Source organism: Pteropus vampyrus, unplaced genomic scaffold (genome assembly GCF_000151845.1).
Source record: "Pteropus vampyrus isolate Shadow unplaced genomic scaffold, Pvam_2.0 Scaffold169, whole genome shotgun sequence".
NCBI lineage: Eukaryota > Metazoa > Chordata > Mammalia > Chiroptera > Pteropodidae > Pteropus > Pteropus vampyrus.
The window spans coordinates 170,093-176,805 of NW_011888950.1; the positions used below are offsets into that span (position 1 = coordinate 170,093).

Below are 6,713 nucleotides of genomic sequence, written 5' to 3' on the forward strand. Positions count from 1 at the left end.
AGCTCTTGTCATGTAGTCACTGTTCAGGAAGGGGACACTTTTCTTCTGAGACTCCTCAGTGCCGTTGACCTGAGTGGGTGCTTAGCTCCTTCCAAAAAAGTGTATGCTTGTCTCAGCTGTTTTGGAATCAGAGTCTGAGACCTGCAGTCTCTGCAAAGACTGCAATCCAGCTGACAGTAAGTGCACGTTCCAGCATCCCCGTCCCCCACTCTTCACCAGATCACTAGAATCCCAATGGACCAGGCACAAGAAAACCACGTTTCCAAAGTCTCAAGTTCAAGGCCGTTGTTAGAACCAGTTTATTTTCCCATCAAGTCATTGTCTTTGAAGACCTAAACACGCACATATACTCACCCCTACGTTGACGTTCGAGGTGAGGTTGTCCATATATGATAAGTCCTCATCCGAAGCGGGGTTTGGCTCCCACGCCATTTTGATTCAAGAGTGAACGTGCACGTAAGGCCAGAACGGCATGAACAGTGTACACTTTTTCTTGGGGCCAGGTCATTCTCAGGGAGAGCAAGAGGTTTTAAATTTCCTGGGTGCCTCACACTGGCATTAACGTTGGGAAAGCTGCCTAGGCCTCTGCTTATCTCACAGCTTCGGTTCTCAGGCGGACCTTCATTTGCATAGACTGCTAAGGGCTCGGTGCTAAATTCCTCTACAGTTGGCCAGGGCTTGGCCTTTCAGGCCCTGGGCGTGTGCTCATTTGCAGGGCTGACTTAGGAGTCTGGGTGGGGACCTGTCTTCCCCAGGGGAAACGTCCAGAAAGGGGCAGAAGGAAAGACTGGAGAAAGCTTGCCCTGTGCTGGTGCTTGTTTTGGTTAGATGCAAGATGATCCTCGCTTGGTGTCAACTTGTCCTGGCATTGTGCTAACCACTCTGTGCTGATCTGGCTGTTTAATGAGCTAAGGAGCTGGGCACTGATTCCTGTAAATAGCATTGTTGTCTTGAAAGACTCCTAGGAGGGGGGGGGGGGGGGGAGAGAGAGAGAGAGAGAGAGAGAGAGAGAGAAATGTGTTTAGAGAAATGTGTGTATGTGAGTGTTCTCCAAGTAAACATTTCAGAGTTGGGTCAGAATCATAAGGAGATAAATTTGCCATCTGGGCTTGTCAGGTTTTTTGTATTGAGTTAGTGCCAATGAATAAAGCCCTTGATTTGGGTTTGGGATGCCCTAACTTTTCCTTTTTGAAGACTCTATCTATCTATCATCTATCTGTCCATCATCTCTCCTAGTTGGTACTTTATGTAATGTTACCTGGAGTGGGGTAGTTTGTGGGAAAGACCATCAGGTGGCTTGTTTGTCTAAACGCCAAACCGGGACGAGGTGAGGAGGGGGAAGGGCGGGCAGCAGAGAAGGCAACCCTCCCTCAGCAAGAAAATAAAAAAGATAAATCAACCCTAATCCTGACCTGGGGGCAAATCCCAATAAAGATCCAGGTTAATTTTTCCTGCTGATCCAACCCTCGAATTCATTGTATGAATTAGACAGTTCTATGGCTCTAATTTGCCAGATCAGATTGTATAATTATCTTTTACAGGCCTGGGTGTGATGTGTGTTCCGTGTTTATGCTGCAGGGGGCTGAGTGTGTGTGTTTGGCCTTCAGAGGTCTGCTCTGCCCAGTCTGACAGGGAGCCTCCCACACATGCGGGGGTGGTAGCTGCTGGACCGGCTGCCTATTCAGAATCGGGCCCAGCACACCTGGACAGAACAGAGACGCTTTTCACAGAGCTGGGGTGAAAGAGTGAACCCATGGGCGGCATTTGGTGGTGGGGGGGAGGTCTTTGGGCTGGGGTGGGGGTCTTTGAGAAAGAGCGTCTGTGGGGGATGGGGGTCTGCAGGGGCTTTCAACAAAGGGTCTGAATAAAGGCTGGCAAGTTCGGAGATTGGAAGGAAGCAGGCAAGTTCAGGGACGAATTATCGTGCTCGTGATCTTAGGCACATCGGTCTTCGTGAGCCCCTTCCTCCATAAAAAGGAAAACAGACTAAAAATCGTATCTTCTGACTGCAGTGGTGTAAGGGTGAATATAACCCCGGTGCGGTGCATGGTCATATAGGCGCGTATATGGTCATTTTATTCCTTCCGAATAGAAAAGAAATTAGAACATTCTCAGAGGCCCTTAAAAGTATGGTGGGTTCTGGGCACTGCCTCCTGTGCTCATCAGGTGTGTCGGCCTTCGGTAGGTTCCCGGAAGTGAGATCCAGGAGTTTGGCAGCCTGACCACTACTCGGCCTGTTCTGTAGAAGTCTCTCCCCTCTGATCGTGGGGGACTCTTGCCTTGTAAGTCTTGAAATCCCCTATCGTACCCCACTTTTCTTTGGTCTCCTCCCGCGGCGTGTGGCCTGGTGTTGTCAGTGTGGCTCACAGCGTGGCTGGCGCACTTTTCGGGGAAGGCAGCAGGTCGGCGTGGGGCGTGTTCCAGGTTAGTGTCTTCTGGTGGCCTCACCTTCCGGGCATTCTGCTCCTCAGTCAGAAGTCTCCAGGAAGAGCAGACTCTTCCATCTTGGTTGGAGGTGGTTGGGCCGAGAACCACTAGGTGGTGTTTGGCTCAAGGCATCCCCGGAGATGTCTGGAAGGACTGGTGGGAGGAAGGGAGGGACCTTTGGGGACAGGCTGTGGGCAGCCAGTTGCAGTGTCTGGCTTCCCTCAGAGGTTTGGTGACAGGCGTGGCGTGCTGCTGCTGGCCTCCTTCTGCGGGAGTGCCGTCCGCTCCCTGTCCCACCACTGTCCACACTGAGGACGGGAACGGCAGGCAGCGAGTGGGAGCTGGGTGTCTAGCCACGACAGCAGGACGTGTGGGTGCAGCCACGACATGGCTCCGCGTGGCGGATGGCGAAGCCAGAGGGCCGCAGCAGAGCGGGGCAGGACCCAGGGTCCACCCAGGCACCCGGGGGGCCCAGCGTCTTCCACCTGCCCTTGCCGGCCATGCCAGCACGAGAAGCAAAGGGACAGAGAGCCCTGCTTGTTTTTAGGAACAGAGCGGACACTGACCGCTCTGTTTAGCACAGTGGTTCTAGGGATTGGATTGCCTAGAACTGGGTCGGAGGAGAGCGGGGGAGGGGCAGCTGTCTCCTGGGATGCGAGGAATGTCTCTCTCACCCATCTGACATTCCCAAGTCAAGGAATGTCTTCCTCACCCATCTGACATTCCCAAGTCGGCTGGGCGGGTCGCCTGGGCCTTCTGGAGGAATGGTGGTTTCTGCCCCAGGGGGAGAAAGCCTTGGGACAGTGTGTGTGTGTGGTGGGGGAGTCACTTAGCCTGAGGTTTCTGGGGAGGGAGCATAAGGAGGGCGTTTGTGGGGATCCCTTCTAAGGCCTTGCTACTCAGAGTGGCTCTATGGGCCACCGGCGTTGGGTCCTCCCAGGAGCCTGTCAGGAAAGCAGAACCTCAGGCTGCCACCTCAGACCACTGAACTGGAATGTGAGTACCGTCTCCAGATGACCCTCAAACCGGGCTGCGTAATAGACTTACTCAGGGAACTTAGAAAACATTTTTAAAACCCAGTGCCCAGACCTGACTTTGTGCCAGTCAGAGCCGCTGGGGGTAGGACCCAGCTTCAGTGCGATTTTCCAGCTCCCGGGGGAGGGGGAAGGGATTTCACGGAGTAGCCAAGTCCGGGGACCAGGGACCTCAGCTGTAAGAACCCTCTCTCTCCTCCTCATCTTCCCTGCAACCCACCCCCCACCGTAGGATTTAAAGAAGATGCCCTCCAGTCTCCCCCTTCCCCTCCCCGACCCGAGCCGTGTCCACTACGAATTGGCCGGATTGAAACGCCACGGGGCAGGGTCCGTGTAAATGTACTTGTGTTAAATTTCATTATCTCCCCTAGAAGGGTGAGGCTGCAACGGTTTCCATTCCTCTGGCCTTTTCAGCTTGAATGAGTCTATCCCATGCTTCCCACCTAATAAGCTGAATGCAGGTTGGGACTGGGCGAGGGAGGTGGCGGTGGGGGGAGGGGTGGCTTTGTAAACTGTAATAACAGGAACAGGAATCCATTCCGGTGCTGGAGTTGGAACCGGAGGGTGTCTGGTGGTTTTCTCAATGAGTTTTCTAGCATTTGCAAGTTATCTAGTTAGGTCCCAAGTGTCACGTGGTTCATGGGAGCTAAAATCGTTGAGGGCTTCGCCCTGTCGTCAAGAGCCCTATATTGCATTTGAGGTTGGTCCCGGGATAAGTTCGCGGGCGTCGTAGAGGAAGCCGGGCGCAGCAAATGTGTGTCCCCAAGGACTGGGGGAGCTGGAGCTGGCGTGGGCGCACGGGGCCTCAGCTGGTGGCCGGCATGGGTCGATGGGGTGGCTGCAGAGTGCCAGCCCGGCCCCTGTCCTCAGTCACTCTAGAAACCGCTGGGGTGATCCAGGCCCCGAAATGATGTATGTGTGCCCCGCAGGAGGACAAAACGCCACCCAAACAATCCTTCCTCTTGTGAGTGAAGGTTACACGTTTTCTGTTTCAAATCTGATGGTATTATTTTTCCCCTTTTTCTTTCTTCTCTGTGTTTTCGTTTGCCAACCTAAGGGTCTAGAGTGATTTCTTTGAGCCTAATGATGGGGAAGCTTAGAATGGGGCTATTATCTTTAAACGCCTTTTGAAATACTACTCTTCCTGGTGTCTGAATTCGGTTGAACAGAGGTCGGATTTAAAGATGAAATATTTTAGCAGGGACAGCTAAAATATCCTGTGCACATTCGCTCAGGATTGATGTGGATGGTGGGGAATGGCCTTCCTCTCCAGAAGCCCACGAAGGAGTAAAATTAATGAAAATAGGGCTAACATTTATTGAGCGCACGGTAGGCGCCAGGCGCCGAGCTGGATCTTCCTCATGTGTTGTCCCATTTAATGAATTCAGACCTATCATAAGGTCAGAACATAGAAGAACTTCAGAAATAGTATAAAAGTTGCCTTCGAGTGAAAGACCCAATAAAAATGGACCACGGAATCGTGGCAATAGATTATGTTGCTATAAAGGTCCATCGTGAATTTGTTTTGTTATAACTTGAAAAAAAATGCTATCTATTCATGTCTTAGTTTATTCTAGGTCGAGTTTATTATGGTGACAACCTATATTTCTTTGAAAGGATTCTTCAGTTTGCCATGTCCGTGGCTGACACAGGACATGGATTTCTCCCTTTATTCTGAATTCGTGTGGTTTTATTCTACGTTGAAGAATAAACAGCTATTAAACCCCTGCATCCTTGGGAGGCAGTCTGACATTGAGAGACCCCCCTCCTTCTATGTTTTAAGTTGGAAGATGAGTTTCATTATTCTGTCTCCTGATGTAACTCTCCCTTCTTTTGTTCAGGTGAAATCAGAAGTTTGTGGCCAACCTGGGTGTCAGTGCTTCGAACCAAGAAAGGACAAAAAAGAAGGTGAGTGGAAGCCACAAGGGAACCTTAATGCAGCCACTCCTTTGCCTGCCCTTCTTGCTTTGGGGTCCTGTTCTTTCTGCAGCCTGTCCTCCTGCCCCAGCATCCCCTAACACACCTACGTGCCAGCCCAGAGCAGAGAGCGGAGGCAGGAGCCTCGCCATTAGCCACCGGAGACATAGGTTAATAAGTACTAAGAGCCATCGCCATCGATCCAGGCCAGGCCGTGTTCTCACGGCTTTAACTTAGATGAACTTGCTCACCTCTCACACCCCTAGCAGGTCCGTCCTGTTACCCGCAATCTACAGATGAGGAAACCGAGACTCAGTCATTTGCCCAGCGTCGTGCAGTTAGTTAGCGAGGGAGCCAGGGTTCAAAGCCAGAGCCCGCACCGGCGCTGTGTTCTCTTTCTGCTCTGAGTGACCGTGCGTTGCTCCAGCTGCCCGGTGCAACATGCATCTGCTCCTGCCACCTACTCTTTTCACGTAGGGTCCAAAGCAGGGCAGGGAGGTCTTGCCGCCAGCATGCGGGGAGAGCCGCCAGGTGGGTGGCTCAAAGCTCGCAGGTCCAGGGGCCAGAGGAACCTATGGATTGCACCTGCTGACCTTCAGAATCTTCAGAGACCGACTGCGGGATTAAACGGGATCATAGGGCCATCTGGAACACTGCCCACTGAAGTCTGGTCCTAATAAAGCAGGATGTGGCCACGGGGCCACTCCCTGGCTGCAAGGGCTGAATTTGCCCACAGCTGTCTAGACCCCACCGTCCTGTCCATGGCAGTTGCACTTCTGGCTGTAAATCTCAGTCGTGCTCATCCATCGGGACAGCCGAGGTAGCTGGCAGCTCAGGACGTGGGCATGTTTGATTAGAGGCAGCAAAGCGTCCATCTCTGTTTCTCCTCTGGAGCCTGGCACGGGGCGTGCTGCGTGACGCAAAGCAGGGCTTAGAACCGGGCAGGATATGTTGCAAATGTGCCACCATTCGTCTTGTGTGACGGCAAAGAGCATGGACCCAGGAGGCCCGGATTCAAATCCCACGTGCACTGTTTCTTCGCTTTGTGACCGCAGGCCGGTGACCTTGACTGCTCCAGACTTAGGTGTCTGTATCTGTAAAACGGGGACAATGAAGATGACCCCTGCTGCGTCGTGACTCAGAGGGAGAGAACTCACAGGGCTCAGTGCCCAGCACCGCGCCTGGGGCACGCTCAGCACACGATCGATGTCGTGTGTTTTGTTTTTGTTTTTTCCTTCTTGGGCTGGATGTGACGTGGGGTACATCACTAAGCCTTACCTTCCTCTTCTGGAAGATGGTGAGTGAAATGGGATAGCACAAGCGAGAACATCCGGG

The 6,713-nt window shown here is 52.6% G+C and overlaps 1 long non-coding RNA gene across 1 annotated transcript in view; it reads left to right on the top strand.

Moving 5' to 3' along the window:
- The first annotated feature begins 982 nt into the window (after positions 1 to 982).
- Positions 983 to 6,713, top strand: part of LOC105298932 — a 24,550-nt gene continuing 18,819 nt past the window's right edge. The window contains exons 1-2 of the long non-coding RNA XR_896487.2: positions 983 to 3,423; positions 5,303 to 5,369. This is a non-coding gene — a long non-coding RNA (uncharacterized LOC105298932). The remainder of the gene's footprint in view (positions 3,424 to 5,302; positions 5,370 to 6,713) is intronic.